Consider the following 19579-nt stretch of genomic DNA (forward strand, 5'->3'; position numbering starts at 1 on the left):
AATACAAATAGATCAAGGAATAGACAGACATGGGTTGGATTTTCAGAAAGGGCCACTGAGACAATAAAAATTACTTGGAAATCAGAAAGACCAGTATGGGTTCCTCAGTGGCCCCTGACTAAAGAAAAGATACTAGCAGCCCATGATCTGGTCAAACAACAATTAGCAGAAGGACATATACAACCTTCTGTATCTCCCCATAATACTCCCATTTTTGTCATCAAAAAGAAATCTGGTAAATGGAGATTATTGCAAGATTTAAGAGCCATTAATAATGAGATGGTTATTATGGGACCTGCTCAATCGGGGATTCCTCAATTGTCTGCTTTGCCAAAAACTTGGTATGTTTTAGTTATAGATATTAAAGATTGTTTTTTTTCAATTCCAATTCATCCTGAGGATAGTCCACGTTTTGCATTTACTATCCCTGCACTGAATCATGAAGGTCCTGATCAGAGATATGAATGGAAAGTACTCCCTCAAGGGATGGCTAACAGCCCAACGATGTGTCAAATTTATGTTAACAAAGCAATCCAGCCACTTAGAAATCAAAATCCTGAACTACAAATATTTCACTATATGGATGATGTATTATTAGCACACAAAGCTAAAAACACATTGCTAGACTGTTATGCCACACTTACAAACTTATTAAAAAATTATAATCTAGAGATAGCAATAGATAAAGTACAATTAAATTTTCCAATTAATTATTTAGGAGTTCTATTATCCTCAACCATGGTCCGTCCACCAAAAATTCAAATACGAGTAGATCAACTCAAATCACTTAATGACTTTCAAAAGTTATTAGGAGACATAAATTGGATAAGGCCTTATCTAGGTATACCAACAGGAGAGTTGGGACCTTTATTTGATATCCTAAAAGGTCCATCAGATCCAAATTCACCCCGAATGTTAACGCCTGAATCAAGAAAGGCATTAAAAATCATTGAAACATATATGGAAAATATGCATTTGGATAGAATTGATATAAGTTTGCCTTTATTATTTATTGTACTACCAACAAAAAATATTCCTACAGGAGTATTTTGGCAAGAAGGCCCATTATTATGGATACATTTATCTTATTCTCCTAACACTATTCTTACTAGGTATCCTGAGGCTGTAGGACAATTAATACTCAAAGGAATAAAAGCAGCAAAGGGAGTGTTTGGAATTTCTCCCAATAAAATTATTACTCCATATACTATGAATCAAATTGATGAGTTAGCTAATGAGTTAAATACTTGGGCAATAATCATGTGCAAATCTAATGTTTCATTTGATAACCACTTACCATCTAATCCTTTATTGTCTTTTTGGTCATCGCATCCTGTAATTTTTCCAAAAATGACAAGAAAAACACCTATCGGGAATGCTCCAAATATATTCACTGATGGATCAAATAATGGTACAGCAGCAATAGTTACACCTGATCAAACTTTTACATTTTTAGTACCCAAACAATCAGCTCAAAATGTAGAGCTTAAGGCAGTATTACAGGCTTTTGTGATGTTTAAAAATTCTGTATTTAATTTATTTTCCGATAGTCAGTATATAGTTAATGCTATAGTATCCCTTGAAGATGCTGGTAGGATTTCCCCTTCCTCTACTATTTTCTCTTTGTTTTCCACTATACAAAGTCTAATCTGGGACAGAAAAGATCCATTCTTTATAGGACATATCAGGGCACATACAGGATTGCCTGGAGCCCTTAGTTTGGGCAATGATTTAGCAGATAAAACTACACATGACATACATATTTTCTCTACACTAGAAGCAGCTATAAATTTTCATAAAAAGTTCCATGTCAATGCTAATACTTTACAAAAGCGTTTTAAAATAACTAAGGAACAAGCTAGACAAATAATAAAACAATGTCAAAATTGTGTGACCTTTTTACCACAAGTTAATCTTGGAGTCAATCCTAAAGGATTGATACCTAACCATATTTGGCAGATGGACGTCACACATTTGCCAGAATTTGGAAAATTAAAATATTTGCATGTTACAGTTGATACTTCTTCTGGATTTTTGATGGGCTCCCTTCATGCCGGAGAAAAAACTAAAGATGTTATAGCTCATTGCTTACAAAATTTTGCCACTGTGGGCGTTCCAAAACAGTTAAAAACAGATAATGCCCCTGGTTATACTTCTACCGCTTTTAAACAATTTTGCTCATCATTTGGCATTACTCATATAACAGGAATCCCATACAATCCACAGGGACAAGGCATAGTTGAAAGAGCTCATCAAACTATTAAAATGTACTTATTAAAGCAAAAAGAAGGAATTGGGAAGGGGTATATATTCCCCAAAGATAAACTTAAAATAACCCTTTTTACTCTAAACTTTTTAAATTTGGATTCATCAGGGCTTAGTGCTGCGGAAAGGCATATGTGTCCAAAAAATGTATATAAGCCCAAGGTACTTTGGAAGGATATTCTAACAGGACAATGGAAAGGTCCTGACCCAGTAATTGTCTGGAGTCGGGGGTCTGTTTGTGTGTTTCCACAGGGAGAACAGCAGCCGATTTGGATTCCAGAGAGATTAACTAAGGTCCTGACCCAGTGATTGTCTGGAGTCGGGGGTCTGTTTATGTGTTTCCACAGGTCTACAGACCAAAAAGAAGATGTGATATCCAGAACTCCAGTTTGGTTATTCTTACATCTGCGACAGAACCAGAATGCTTTTTTCAATATCTATTTTATTATTGCCCTTTCCCATATTTTTTTTTTTGAGCTCATACAGACCTAGGTTAATGTTTTGCTGATCAGTTCTATTTTTTGACTATAGAGTTTTTAAACATTGCAATGGAGATTTCACCTGTAAAAAGTTATAAGGCCTTTACTATTATGTTATGTGTCGTATGTATTATGTGTGCACACTTGTGTTTTGTGTTTGAATGTACGTATGTCCATATGTCATATATGATGAGCGCTCATGAAAAAATGGATCCAAATAATTTTTTTTATTCACGTGATTTAAATGGTTTAATTTAAATTGGGTAAACAGCTGTTGAAGATTGTTTTAAAATGTGAACAAAAAAGGAGGTTAACAGATCTGTTTGTTTACTTTCACCTTTCCTTTTCATTATATTTAATAATTCTCTTAAAGATAATGTAAATAGTTAAGAAAATTGTTTTCTTTTAATGCCTTCTGGAACGTTACATAATTTTTTCTTCAGCCATTATTGCCAAAATTCCTATCTTCATCCCAGTGCCGGTGAAGACAATGTAAATTGTTAAGAAAATTGTTTTCTTTTGTCCTTTCTGGAATGTTACATAATTTTTTCTTTAGCCATTATTGCCAGAATTCCTATCTTCAGTGAAGACAATGTAAATTGTTAAGAAAATTGTTTTCTTTTAGTGCCTTCTGGAATGTTATATAATGTTATATAATTTTTCTTTAGCCATTATTGTCAGAATTCCTATCTTCATCCCAGTGCATGAAGACAAAGATAAAACCAATCTACAGCTTCTGCAATAGCCATCACTGAACTGCTTGCAGAACTTGCCTGGACTACGTATCACTTATATGCATTGTGAACTCACTTGTATGCATTGTGAACTATCTGTTGGTGCAGCAACTTCTGGTAGTGTTGGGGTATTTATGCTGATGGTGTCATCGGTGGTACAATTTTTCCGAAAGGAGCCGTCAGCTGGCTTGGTGTATCTTCCTCCCTTCTGTTTGTCATGATCGTTCAGCTAAAATTTGGGGGCCAACAGAGGTGAGGCAAAGAACCTCACCCCCCCGCTGGTACGAAGACCTCTACACAGGTATGGCTGTATACTGGACTGGTAGTCAATGACGGGTAAGATCCAATTACTATGGTACCAACCTAAGACAGGAGGCTGATGCCTTGAGGTCAGCTCATCCAATAACGGGTAAGGACCATATGTACTATTGGACAACCTAAGGCAGACACGGTCCCTAAGCCACATGCTTCTTGATTAAACAGAGAGGGGGAGATGTTGAGAGCCACAGCCGAAGGGGCTCCAGCAAACTTTCAGACTGCCAGCTGATGATTGGCTCACAGCGGCCCCAGCAACACCTAGCTGATTGGCTCCTCTGTGGAGATGCTCATTGAGCTGTTTCCCTGCCCTTTCAGACTACCAGCTGATGATTGGCTCACAGCGGCCCCAGCAACATCTAGCTGATTGGCTCCTCTGCGGTGATGCTCATTGGGCTGTTTCCCTGCCCTTTCAGACCACGGAGCTACTCATTGGGGGACTTTTTTGGCTCCGCCCATGCAACCCAGCCAATCGGCCTCAAGAGCAGGAGGATTGTGGGAAGAAGAGGTTGTGGGGGTGTGTGGCTTGTGGGAAGCCGGTGGTGGCAGTTGGGCTCTGAGGGTTTTTTCCTGAGGAGCTGTTTTGTTTATCTTGTGTGGTTCTAAAAATAAAGTTAGTTTCTTTTGACAAGTGGCTCCTGAATTGTGCCCAGCCAGACTGCGGCAGTTAGTAATCCTTTGTGAAGCATTTTCCTAAAATATAAAAATAGATAGAAACTGAAACTAAGCCTATTATATCTTGATTTGCAAGTGACATGACTTTAACAATTAATTGCCAAGTATTTTATTTAAATCGTGTTTTTATATAAGCTGAACATTGAAGTGGTAGTTTTTGAACTCCATATAGTAAGTGCTCACAAAGTTTCTTGAGCAGTTTCTCATGTGTAATTTTTCATTCCTTTGATCTTTTGTTTGCAATGAATCAAGTACCTGCTAGGCCCTAAGATAACCTGCAAAAAGAGTGTGATAAACTTGTTCTTTACTTCAAAGAATTTAGTTGAGCAGAGATGACAATAAATGATAGCAATATGGCAAACATTTGATATGCTGGAAGTGGGAAGAGACCCCAAGGTGGGATCTGAAACTTTGAATCCCTTTTACAGGCCACTATTGAGAATCTCACAGAAAATATATGGACAAAAGTTGTAGTAAATATACAAATAAGCAGAAAAACAGACTGGTTCTGCTTAAGACTTTGACTTAGAAAAACCTCTAGACCCTGGAAAGACTACACCACTACAGAACTTCTGTTTCTCTGGCTAGTGCCCAGCTTAAGGCTAAGAATTGAAGTATGCAAGATATTCCCTTTGGCCTTTTTTTAAAAAAAAAACAAAAACAAACAAAAAAAAACATGCAATTAGACTTTAGCCCTTTATATTTTATCATGTTAGTGAGTACAGATCTGTCCAAGAAGAACACGACACATAGTTCAACTGCAAGGATACATACAGGAGTGTTTTGCCCCATGTCTTGCATAGAGGTGTTCTTTGGCTTTCACCCGAGATGCTAGCACTCTAAGGAAGAAGTATCAATCTCAGTTGGCTTATTCTAAATGCACGATGGAAGGAAATGTCATGATAGACAAACAGATCCCAATAATCTGTGTCTTCCTAGGTCTTCTCATTGCTTTAAGTTTCTAGCAAAACACTCCAGGTCTCTTAGTAGACCAAGGCAGATCATGGTACCTGAGCAATCCAGAAAATTAGTCCTATTTGAGACAAAACAATGGAGGACTGAGATAAAGGAGAGGCCAGTTTCTTATAGGCTAACAGATTATAATAGAGATAGTAGAAAATAAAATGGTGGCTTGAATAGGGAGGGAGGGTTAAGGTGATCTCCTGGAGAAGTTAGTAAAGGCATCACCTAAGATGAGTATATATCCTAGTATGTAATAACTGCCCAATTTTATCCATATGCATTCTTTCAAAACTAAAGTTTACAAACCAATAATAAAGCCCACAGTAACTTTATATGGATGGTATTTATTTATTGCATTATCTTTCACTTGAATAAACTATCACTAATTTGCATTTTTTTCTATGTCCCATGACAATGATGGTGAGTGCTGATTTATGTAGATGCCCACTTTCCTAATCCTACTTCAGCAATATTACGAATGAGACTGTAAGACTACCAGAAACACTTGCCCCATACTCTTATCCTGCCACATGAATATTAAGATGAAATGAGGGATGGATTGAAGAAGTCAGAATTGGAATTAGAAAATCTCAGTTCAAGCTTCTATCCTTATAGATTTGGAATTTGGGAAAATTATATCATTCTTCTGTCAAACTCTATTTTCAGAAGATATGATCCTTTTTCACAAAGTTGTCATGATTTTTATGTAAAAGAAACTTTAATAAAAATTTACGTTAGCATAAGCTGCTTTATTAATAATAGAATAGAATTAAAGATGTCACTTTCTTCTGAGTTCATTTCTGAAATTATGTATATAAAGTTAATGAAAATTTTGTAACTTAGATGCAAGATGAAATTAAGCAAAGGGATTTGGAGATAGCTGGATAAGATTATAAATAACTCTGACTAAGAGTTGTTTACTAAAATATTAAACACATTCTATACTACTAAAATGTGAGAGGTTTTTTATTCTAATGTTTGCATGCATCTCTTCCCATGTTTTTGCTTTCAATTTATCTGTCATTGAATTTGAAGAGTTTTTCACGGAGAACATATGGTTTGGTAACCCTCCACACACTTTGTCAATCTGCCTTTTAATTGGTATATTTAAACCATTTAGATTTTAGGCAATTATTGATGTGTTAGAACTTAAGCCTGGCATTTTATTAAAAAAATTTTTTTCTGCTTTTTCTGTTTTACTTCTTTTTCTTTGGCAAGAAAGAGCATGACGTTTTGTAGGAATCCATCTTGATTTATTTATAGCATGTTTTTAATATGTGCTTTTGATGTTTTGATATTGATTTCTTCTTTTGACATTACAACTTATATGTGTGTGTGAGAAAGAGATATTGAGAGAGAGAGAGAGAGAGAGAGAGAGAGAGAGAGAGAGAGAGAGATAGATTACATTTTTACCTTTTAAAATTTGGCAAATATCAGGTTTTATTATAATTTTTGCTTTAATTATCAAGTATAATGTCGAGAACTAACTCATAAGAACAGTTTGCTTTATTTACTTATATTTTTGTGCTTTCTTGTTTGTTTTTTCTTTGCTCCTTGAGTGTCCAAACCTTCTTTTATCATTTTCTTTCTCCTTAAATATCTTTGGCTATTTTTTCAAGCTTTTAATTTTTTTTTCTTAGTTGTTGATAGATCTTTATTTTATTTATTTATACTTTGTGCTGAGAACAGAACCCATGCCTCATATATGCCAGGCAAGTGCGATACTGCTGAGCCACAGTCCTAGCCCCTATTTTTTCAAGCTTTGTTGTGATAAAATTGAAAGATAAAAAATGTATGTATTTAAGATATACCAAAAGCCTTGATACACACACACACACACACACACACACACAAACACATACACAAATGTTTATTACAATCGAGAAAATTAACATTTCCATCACTACAGTCATTTTATTTTATTTTTTGTAAGAGTACCCAAGATCTACTCTCTTGGCAAATTGCAATTGTAAAATACAGTATTGTTAACTATAGACATCCTATTACAAATTAAATCTCAAGACCTTATTCATTCTACATATCTGAAACTGTAGCCTTTGACTAATATCCCTGATTTTCTATACCCACCCTGGTCCTGCTAAGTCTTATGAGTTGAATTGTTTTAGATCATACTTATAATTGAAAATGTGGTATTTATCTTTGTGTGCTTTCATCTAAAAATTCTCCAATTTTACCCTTATTATCACAAATGACTTAATTTCTTTATTTTTTAAGACAGAATTGTATTGCATATGTGCTATACAATATATTTCTGTTGGTTTGGGTCATTCTAAGACATGTGGCTTTGACTTTGTCAATAGGCATGTTATCAGTATAAGAAACTATTCTTGGACTTGATATAAATTGAATAGTAGTCTATGAAATTTGGGTCACTGGTGAAGGACCTCTGAGACTCTGAATGATCACTGAAATGAACTATCTTTTTCAGTTCTTTAAGTTCTTTCTGTGGCTCGAGATATAATGGGCTAGTGAGAAAAACAGTTATGAAAGAGAAATAGTGTTGAAACATTTGTAATCAAGCAAATGAACCCAGGAAGAGCTCACTATCTTATATGGTTTATTCTGACCCAGGTTTAAAAAAGATAGGATATAATTAAAGATGGCTCCAATTGGAACAAAAATATGATTTTTTTTCTAGATAATGCTGAATCCCAAGCAATATTTCCATTTTTCTTATAGTAATGCTTTTGAAAGCAAATGGCATTATTAGCAATGTTAACTCCTAATGTATTTGTAAATATCGTGCTTTTTTCTGACTTTGCATCTGACTCATATGTTTTTAGTTTTCTGAATGCTAACATATGGCCTTTCACTATTTGAGTATTTCTAATTTAAGGTAATTGGGTACTATGAATACTAGATACATCTAATTAATAGCTTTCTGAAAAGTTTTATCTTATGATTTCATCAGTACTGTTGATTAAAGATAGGGAAACTATTTTGTATCTAATTTCCTTTATATTCATTTATACAAAGGAAAAAACTTTGTTTTCAAGTATGGTTCCTTTGTTCTGTTTCTAGTGAACTCTCAGAGATCTTTGTGACTTTTAGTATTGCTAGCAATCAATGAATTCAATTAACAATTTTGAAAGATGAGGGTTTTTTTTTTTAGAAGCCAGAATTTAGTAATATTGAAGGCCCTTTATAACACTTCAAACCATTTGCAATTTACCAAAATGATTTGTGGTACTGACATGTTATCTCATAGATTGAACAGTTCTTTTTTTTTCTTTTTCTTTTTTCTTAATGGCTATGTTATTTCTAACTGCAAAAGTCAGGCTGTTTTCAATTCCAAGCAATTTTCTTTCTAAATATTTTTTTTTCATTAAGTTCTTTAAAAAACTATTCTCTGACAACTTCCAAACAAAAGCTATTTTATATTCCATCTAGGTCACTGGTTTCTAAGAGTGATGAAAATCATTTAGCTCTAAGGCTTATAATAGATTACTGAAAGCATTTTTAATATTTATCTATTTTTCTTACAAAGTTATTATACACTTTAGACATCAAACAATCATGACCCAGAAGCTGATGTGATTCAGGGAAAAAATACAAATTTGTTAATGATGTGAAGAAGATCAAACTGACATATTTAGACCTCAAATGGAAGTTGCAATTAGCATTATATTAAGCAGTAAAATTCTGGGGTTGCTATAGCTCAAGGAAAAATTATTACTGAGAAAAGGTAACTCTTAAATGTATAGATATAGATAAAAATAGAGGTAGATATACACAAATGTATTTGTGATATTATTCGGTTTGAAAAAGGAAGGAAATTTACCATTTATGATAACATGGATGAACCCAGAATACATTATACTAAATAAAATAAGCCAGTCTCTGAATGACAAATACTTTATGATTCAACTTATTTAAGGCATCTAAAATAATAAAACTCATACAAACTGAATAAAATGGTGCTTTCCAGGAACTAGGAGGAACAGGAATGGGTCATTTTTGCTCTATGGATATAAGTTTCAGTTACAAAAGATGGATGAATTCTAGAGCTTTAATGTTCAACACAGTGCCCTAGAGTTATTACTTTTCATTCACTTGAACATTCTTAAAAAATCCTTAAAAGGAATAGATCACATGTTAAGCATTCTTTACCACATATACACACACACCATAAAAAGGATAAGAAAAAACTTTTGAAGAAAATAGATGTTTATTAGCTTTATTGTGATATTATCATGACCGCATATATATGTCCATTTCTATCAAATTATATACATTAAAAGTCTAATTTTTATACATGAATCATAAAGCTATTAAAATGATTTTAATTGTACTAATATTTTTCTTTTTAACAGAAAGCACAAAAAGTTTTTAAAATTTTCAATAAGTAAAACTTATTCCCAAATGCTACTTTGATAACAAACTACAGAATATATGTATATATATACTGTAGTTTGTTTTATATATATATAAATGTGCATGTGAGATATATATATATATATCTCATGTGCATGTGAGATATATATATATATGTGTGCATGTGAGATATATATATATATATATATATATATATATATATATATATATATATATATCTCCTTTCTACATGACTGCACTTTAGCTCTAAGATTGTTAATTTCTGTATATTTTTGTTTAAGTAAAAAATGATTTCTTTATTTTGGCCTGAAGGAATTTAATATTGTAAGGATAACAGTAAATATTGCAATTGGTCAACTTCAGATTAGATGTTTTTAGTATTGTTCTGAAAATTGTTCTTGGCCATCATTTGCATTTTTCCTGTGTGCTTTTTGCAGTAAACCAACATAGCTTCTGGCTTCCCAAATTTCTCACCTCTTGCTCTTTTAAATAATTCTAGAAAATGAGATATAGTATTGCTAGGAAGCAATGCACTCTAATGCTGTGGAATTGTCGTGAGGGTATTCACTTTGTCTGAAATGATTTTCTGCCTTTCTCATCCTCAGAATAATGCCTAAGGGACTTTTATTTACTTTTATGAAATGAATTTCAAATGCAATTCTTGTACAATTGAATAATACACAGTATTTATGAGTACATGCATAATTCATTTTTTTTGCATTCTGTACAATGATGCCTATGAGGAAAAAAATCACAAAATTTGGCTGCTTTAAATTGTGACTCTTAATAATGAAAAATCAGATCTACTAAGAGAGGCATAGAAGACAGAAATCTTTGTGTGTCAAAGATAGTCTTCAGATAATATATAATCATTATTGTCATCATCATCACAGTATCCAACATTAGAATTTAAGCACTTTGTGGAAAGAAGGATTTGAATAAGAATCCTCAGGTCTAACTGTCCCAGCTCTTTTAGTTCTGCCTATTATAACTCTAATACCGCTGTTCTCTATAAAACTTAGGTAATTTTAAACAAATAACCAAAAGAATTCTTTCTTAATTTACTTATTTAAGATTTAATTTGTAATGTTCAAATTTTACTTTTCCTGTGCTTAATCCTGACATACTGAAAATAAAATTCATAATATTTAATTCTAATAGCGAATGTTTTTTTCAAATGATCAGAGAAACATTCTTAGAATCAGTCATTTGAATACTCAATTCTACTCTTTGAAGGAGGCAAAAACCCTGGAGAACATTGTTCCTTACACTATTTTTTTTTTAGGTAAAACCAAAATTTAAGATTTGACCCATATAAACCTGTATTTTAAAAAAACTTTAAAAAAAATTTATAGCTTATTCAAGGGCTTTTATGAAACTAACCTTTCACTAACTTCAAAGAAATATTTTACTAACTTATTAGTAATATGACGAGTAGTTCTGTAAGCAAACTAATAGTGCATTGTAGGGAAAGAGAGTTGTTCTCTAGATTTTTATTAGGTCACGTTGGTTGACAATGCCCAGGCCTTCAATATTCTTAGTGATCTCTATGTACTTGTGTTCCAAACCGATGATGAAGAATGATTAAAATCTCTGACTATAATTATGGATTTGTATTTTCCCTTATTGTTCTTTCATTTTTTGCTTGATGTAATTTGAAAATCTGTCATTAGGTACGTTCACATTTAAGATTGCTACTCTGTTTCTGAATAATTAATACTTTTGTTATTATATTCATCTGATAACAGACTCTTCTTGAATTCAACCTTGTCTGGAACTAGCATAAGTGAACCAGATTTCCTATGATAAGTGTTTGCATGACAAATGTCTTTCAGGATTTGTACTTTAAACATTTGCCCCATCGTATGTAACTTTCAACTCTTAAAAACAAAATTTCTTTTCTGTCTAGTTTTGTTTTTTGAATCTAATTTGAAAAAAAAAATTCTTTTAATTGCAATATGTTTTCTTCCTATATTTAATGAAATTAAAGATTTAAAATTATCATCTTAATTTTCAAAAAAATATTGGCAACTTTTTTTGGTATTGTCTTCTTTCCTGTCTTCTTTTTAATTCAAGTATGTTTAGTACTCCCTTAGGTTTTTTGATTCACATCTTAGCTTCTCTTGTTTGCACTTTTTACCATTTCCTCTAGAAATTCCAAAAGACATTTATTTTGTGCCACTTCATGAACTGTAGAAAAATTTTGCACCAGTAAAATTTAGTTAATCCTCAATAGTTATTTTTGTTAGTTTTTCAAGTATTTAATTTCTACATACCTCATAAATCAGGCAATATGGTATTATTTTGCCATAAGTAGTCATTTGTTCTATTTCATAAATTTAAATAAATAATAATGCATATTTTTAATTTTTGAAACGCTTCAATTTTTTTCTGAGATCCTATGCAATCTTTTCCTCAAATTTGAGCATTTTTTTTTCCTTTTTGTGGTGTAGATCTGTTGGTGACAGATTTTGCTTATCTTAAGATTTATTTTTTAAAAGCATTTATTTTGGAAGAATGTATTTATTGGATATAGAAACTAGGGTGACATTTAAAAACATTTTTCTTATTTTCAGAATTCCATTGTCCCCATAAAGACTGATGTTAATGCTGTTGTTGTTGTTCAAATATGAGTTTTATTTCTCAGTTTACTCTTAATTTTTTTATCTTTTTATTTTCAACACCGACTATGATGAGCTTGAGTATAGTTTTCATTGTATATGTTATACTTGAATTTCATTGAGATTTATTTTTATCTGCACACACTCATTTTCATCCTTTAACAAATTAGAAAAATAATTTTTTGTTATTTCTTAGTATATTTTTCTGTTCATTTCTCAATCTCCTGTCTTTCTAGGTCTCTAATTATCTATGTGCTCATTTATAGGATATTTTTCCACAAATCCTAGTGTACAGTTGATGTTCTCAATTCTTTAAACACTTAATTTTTAAAATTATTTTATTTTTAATTATTGTATTCATTCTATTTATTAAAGAAGGACTTTTTTGTACAGTATTCTTGTCTAATCATCAGTATTTATTTTCATTTCTTATTGTACTTTTAATTTGTATGATTTGTATTCAATTCTTCTTTACATTTTTATTGTTCTGGTGAGGCTTCTCATATACCGTAGCCTTAAAGCCTTGAGAAGCAGGGGCTAATATTGAATTAGATATGTAAGAGATTTATTGGGGCAATGTTTGTAAGAAAAATGCATAAGTGAGCCAAAAAGCCATCAGACCACAATGTAGATCTGACTTATTTGTGGCAGAGAGAGAAAGAATGACCATGAGTATATGATGGACGGCAGTGCAACATATACAAGTGTTTGACAAGTTCTCAGTAAAGTCTCCCATCAGATGTGTGCAGTGTCTCCTAGAGATACACCTTAGCTTCCCTGATATGTGGATTTTGGCTGTTATAAGCCTATCAAAACCTGGCCTCCATATGAATACAAAGTGAGTTTCAGAGGGCAGCGGTCTTATACTTCTTTCAGAAAGAGATCTAAAAGGAGTAGTTGGTGCCCACCAGAGTTCACTGTGCCACAGATATACTTGTTGACCCAGTTTTCTAAGAGAGAGATTTTAACCCCTGTCATTGAGGTTGGTCTTGGAGCCATATCTGGTACTCATTTGCATATTCACAGGCCATCATGTTTTCTAGACTTCTAAGACTTACCCTAGCAGTGAGTTTTCTCTAAGCCCTTGTGTTTCCTTCAGACTGCTAAAACCTACATTTAGTTGGTCAATTATGGTATTTGTTGAAGGATACAATATTTTAGATAGGAGGAATAACTTTAAGATGTCATTGTATAACATGTTGACAGTAGTGAACAAGATATTGTATTCAACATGCTGTATAATTAAAATTTTTTGAAGAATTAAAATAATCCATATCCTAAAGATGCACCCAAAATAATGAATTCTTCTTATCAACTCCTCTATTCTAATTTTCCTGGTTAAAAAAACCACAAAATCTAGTTCTAGATACCCTTCTAAGAGAATTCTTGTGATTCTTTCACACAATTTTTTTCCCTATCTAGGCATAGAATTTCTGCCAGCTAAGGCTGTGATAAGTGATAGCCAGCCCAGTTCTTTCTGTGTTGCATTGATTCCTTACAAAAGGTCAATGAGATTGTAGGAGCATATTGATGATTGCCTTTGGCCAGGTTAAGGAAGGGTGTCTATGTAATCTTTCAAATGTCATGATGGAAGTGGAATCTCTTCTACCCCAGCTTTGTAACACTAGATGGTTTGGAGGTGAATGTAGAGATAATAGTTTCAGAAAAATTCAGCTGATGTTCTTATGCCATGGTTTCATGTTTAGGTTTGTCCCATCAGGACTTTAGCATAATAGAATTTACTTGGCTGAGCATTCAAATGTCACTGCAGAAATGTGGCACTGTTAGATATATAGCCCAAAGCTCAGATGAGTCTTCCTTTCCCTCCTTTCCCTACAGAAAACAAGAGTCTTGCTTTGAGCTACTGCAGAGGCCCATTGGTTCTCAGATGCATTTATTGACTGCCTGTTCACTGCCTTCAGTTGCTCATTATCATCCTGGTAGTTCATGTACATACCTAAATTAATACGTAATAGACCTGAAATATTCCCTTCCCCCAGGACATTTTCTCCAGGTCACAGCTAGTAAAAATCTTTAGTAATGAGTGTTATCTTACAGCAGGGCTTATGTTGCTCCACTTATCAAGGAGGATGGTGTCCTTTTCATCTCTTAGGTGGTAATAGATCCAGTCAAAAATCCCATTTGTAATACTTCTTCAGACTGCTCTTCTGATGACATGCATTAGTAAGTCCCTTGAGAAGCAGACAGCAAGATAAAAATCTTGAATAAGTATACATAGTAACAAATACACACACATGCATATATACTCATCTGATGACATTTTTGGTTCTGAATGAATTCTATTTTAATGATAAGACTATGATAATGAAGGCCTATTCACTGGAAAACTTAATTACAGACATTTTTTCTGATCAACTTATATACTTCTTACCTCAAAATATATTTTTGGCAATATTTTTGTTTCAGAAAATATTACAGAGAATAAATATTTTTATATGAAGTATAAAGTATTAATGTGTATATACTGAAAAGTTGAAAGAAAAATGGGGGTCAGACAGGGTGCAAGTATGCACACCTGTAACCCCAGAAATTCAAGAGGCACAGGCAGAGGTGGGAGGATAGCAAGTTCAAAGCCAGTCTCAGCAACTTAGACTTTAAGCAAGTGAGACCCTGTCTCAAAATAAAAAGGGCTGGGGATGAGGCTAAGTGGTTATACAACATCCCTGAGTTCAATCCCTGGTACTAAAATAACAACAACAACAAAAAATATGGGGAAATCTTATTCAAAAATACCAACAGTACATAAATCTGTTTTTGTTTTTTTTTTAAACTAAACTTTTATGGAAACCCAGAATTCTCCTGACAAATCTGTTTATGTACTATTTCAATAGCAATGGTGAGATTTCATCACTGTAAAAAAAAATTAATGGTCTAGCAAGTATGTATTATTGTATGTATTATTGTATCTGTAATAATATGATGAAAGGCTTATGCTTTATATTTTAGATGTATAAATATATATCACATTTTAAATAACTTTCTAGAATTATTAAAGTGTGATATAATAAGACATGTTTCTTTCCAAAGGCCAATTTTAAACTAAGATGTTTTTGACCAAAGCAATTAAGAGGCCTTAAAATTCTCTAAAAATTAATCAACTAATATTTCTCAAAATTTCACCCATAGTTCAATCTGGAACAAAGAGAAATGTAAAAGAAACATGTAGGAACACATGTAAAAAATGGTATCTAGATGAATATTGAAACACTCCATTGATAGCAAATAATTACATATTCCAGGGAACTGAATGATTATTTACAAAGCTTACATAATAAGGACATGTTTAACCTTTGGTTCAGCTGCAAGTTTGTGACCACAAAGATAACTATTAGTTGCACTTGGCAGTACAAATTAACCATTTGCTCTTTGAGAAGAAACAGGTTGATAGAAAATTCTACTGAGATTTTTTTTATTGTTTCCTTATACTTCAATACTACTAATTGTATTGTACAGTACTGCACTGAGGGTAAAAGACAATGAAAATGCACATGTCTATGCAGTCATGAGTTGCTTAACAATGGGCATATGTTTTCATAGATGAAACACCATAGAGGGTACTTACACAAACTAAGATGGCTATGATGTCACTTAGTGATATGCTGTGGTATGCTTTTTTAAGACTACTATTGTATATGCAGTCCATCACCGAAGGACATGTAACTATGGCACAAATAATTACGCGTATGTGTGACTATTAAGCAACTTATATATGCATAATATAATTATATGCTCAGATAATTGCAGAATCATTGATCTTCTTGTTTACCCAAATGTTTACATTACCTTCATTTAACTGGAAAAGAATAATTGAGTAAAGCATTGAAAAAATACATATTAAGTTCTTATGGCACAAAACAATTTTGACATCCAACATAACAAAACTTATTGTTGGAGTACAACTGTGATGCATAAAATTGGAGACATTCAATCATCTCTTCAACAAAACAATTCATCAATGATATTTTGGAAATATATTGACTATTGTACAATTAAAATTATATTATTTTCATTTTTTTCCTCACTAGAAATAATGTTTACCTCTCTTTATTACTGCAGTATTCCTGGACTTCAGTGAGGATTGACATACAATTTGCAAATATTTATTGAGCACCTAGTATTCACTTCTTTGTTACTTCCGAAGAATGTATTGCTACTGAGTTCCAAAGAACTATGTAAGGGAACATTTTAAACAACGAAGTGACCCTGTCTTATTTAGCTTTGTGTTCACTGTTGAATAAAGAGGAGGGAGAGAATAGCAGGTAAAATACTTACAAATTTAAATTGCTATTACTAGGAAAAGAGGGAGCTGAAATGGAAAGGGAAAATGTACTAATGTTAAGTAAAACGGTCAGAGAAATAATGTCTGACACCAAATTAAGAAGAATTAAGCCTTTGACACAGAGACAAAAATAGCATTTGGGTTGGAGGAGCAGCATACAGACAGTTCAAATTGGGAAAGAACGTGACTTTTTAATTAATCGAAAGAACAAGAGTGTGACGGAAGTATAATGAGAAAAGGAGAATGACATGCTATGCTATTAGACTGCTAGGGAGGAGAACAATTTGAATCCTCCTGCAATACTGCCTGTTTTGAGAAAACTCTGAAGGGGCTCAGAAGGATAGGTAGATCTGATTTATTTTCTATGAAGGGCAACTTTTTTTTTTTTTGGTATTATGTGAAGAGTTGATTAGAGTTAGCCTAGAATGAAAAAACTCATGTGTAGTAATTAAGCAAAAAGTAATGATGGCTGAATTAAAATGTTGGAAGTGAAGGTAACATACGAAGCTACCTAGAGTGACTAAAGGATAGAGGGAATTCAGGGAAGCAAGAGAGGTTTTCAATATCTAGCATGAAAATCCTGGTGGGTGTTGATCTCAGTGAGGTGAGGAGACTAGGACTTTGAGATCATTTTGATGGAACAAAAGAAGTCATTTGGCCATAAAATTATGAGTTACATTTTTCTTCCTTTGGCATGTTAAAGTAGGAACATCCAAAGGCAGGTACATATATAAATATGGAAACCAGGAACAGATACTAGTTTGTGAGTCATCATATTTTATCCAAAAAAATAGTGTGTAAGTTTATGGGAACTAATTAAATGAGCCAGGTAGAAAATAAATATAGAGGAGAAAAGGAAGACCTAATTGGAGCACCAGACAACTTAAAGCATTAAGAGATGAGATAAAGAATAAGAAACAAGCTAAGGGGACAGTGATAAATCAGTGAGGAAGAAGGAAAACTTGGGAAAGTTCTCACCATGAAATACAAGAAATTACAGGGCTTTAAAGAGCAGGAAGTGGCGCACAGTACCAATACTCTTGGGGGATAAAATGAGATGAGGAGAGAGAAGAGTTGGCAACTGTGACAAGAGCAGATTAAATGACAGGATGACAGCAAAGTACTTCTATTAGGAGTTAATAGTCAAGACAGGGTAGAAGATGAGAGTAATTGTTATAACACAGTATGTCCCTGTGATATGGAACAGGAGACTCTTCTTCCAACTGACAGTACTTTGTAAACTTCTTTATAAAAAGATAAACTTAAGGTTTTTTGACAAGTATTTTTTCAGGTCAGTTTTGTAGCATATACAGATGTATCTTGAATTGAAATGGGTTTATGGCCAGAAAATCTTATTGTAAGTCAAAAATATTGTAAATTGAATATACATTTAATAACCTGACCTACCAACCATCTTGGCTGAACAACACAGAACACTGTACAGAGTCTGGTGTTTCCCATGATGATCCTGTGCCTGACTGGAAGCTGTAACTAAAAACTGGTGCCCAGCATTCCTACCCTGGGAAAATACCAATATTCAATATTGAAAGTAAAGTTTCTACTAAATGAGTAGCACATTCACATCATCCTAAAGTTAAAAACCAAATTATTGTCTAAACATCATACATCAGGTACTGCCTGGACATTCAAAATAAATAAATTAATTTAAACAGGTTTTATTTGAATTACAGATTCCTCATGTTTGATCTATATTGATCTATTTTGTTTTCACCAATAAGCTAGCAAACAAATAATAATAAGATGAGGCTCTAAAAGTAGATTCTCTTTCAGTGTTGCTGGGAGATCAGTTGTGGCGACATAATTCAGAACTGACAGAAAATAAGAAAAATTAGGGTATTAAAGTTCTGTGAAAGAAACATGACCTCATTATCAGCAAAACAACAATAATTCTTTTTCTAATTTGAGTTAATCATAGATTTATTATGTACCAGAATATTGAACTAGAAAATAGCCTATGAGAGTTCAGGAAGATTGTGGATTAGAGGAAAGGAGCTTTTTATAGTTTCTTTATGGCTTGATATTCACGAAACAAGAGGGTGACTAAAGGAATTCACTGAAATTCAACATTGGACAATAAAAGAATCATAAAGATAAAGAAATCAACAGCTTTGGCCATAGAAAAAGAAATGATTTGCTTCTTTGAAAAGATAAACAATATAGATAAACCCTTAGCCAAACTAATCAAAAGAAATATAAGACCAAAATCATCAAAATTAGAAATGAAAAAGGTAATATCACAGACAAGGTGATACCACAGACACTTGTGAAATCCAGAGGGCCATTAGAAAGTATTTTGAAAACTTATACTCCAATAAACAGGAAAATTTAGAAGACATTGACAAACTTCAAGACATTTATAGCATACCTAAATTAATGTGCATATCAAGAAACTTAAAAAGAGCAATATGAAGCAATTAGAAAGAAATAGTAATTGAAAACTTTCAACAAAGAAAATCCCAAGATCAGATGAATTATCAGCAGAGTTCAACCAGACTTTAAGAAAGAACTAACAACAATCCATCTCAAATTATTCTATGAAATAGAAAGTGAGGGATCACACCCAAATTCATTCTATGAAACCATTATAGCCCATATACCAAAACCAAGGTGCGGCCAATATGGAAATCAGTATGGAGATTCCTTAGAAAGCTGGGAATGGAACCACTATTTGGCCCAGCTATTCTCCTTCTTGGATTATTCCCAAAAGACCTAAAAAGAGCATACTAGAGGGATACAGCGTCATCAATATTCATAGCAGCACAATTCACAATAGCTAGACTATGGAACCAAGCTAGATGCCCTTCAAAAGATGAATGGATAAAAAAAAAATGTGGCATATATATACATTGG

Source organism: Callospermophilus lateralis, chromosome 1, assembly GCF_048772815.1.
Source record: "Callospermophilus lateralis isolate mCalLat2 chromosome 1, mCalLat2.hap1, whole genome shotgun sequence".
NCBI lineage: Eukaryota > Metazoa > Chordata > Mammalia > Rodentia > Sciuridae > Callospermophilus > Callospermophilus lateralis.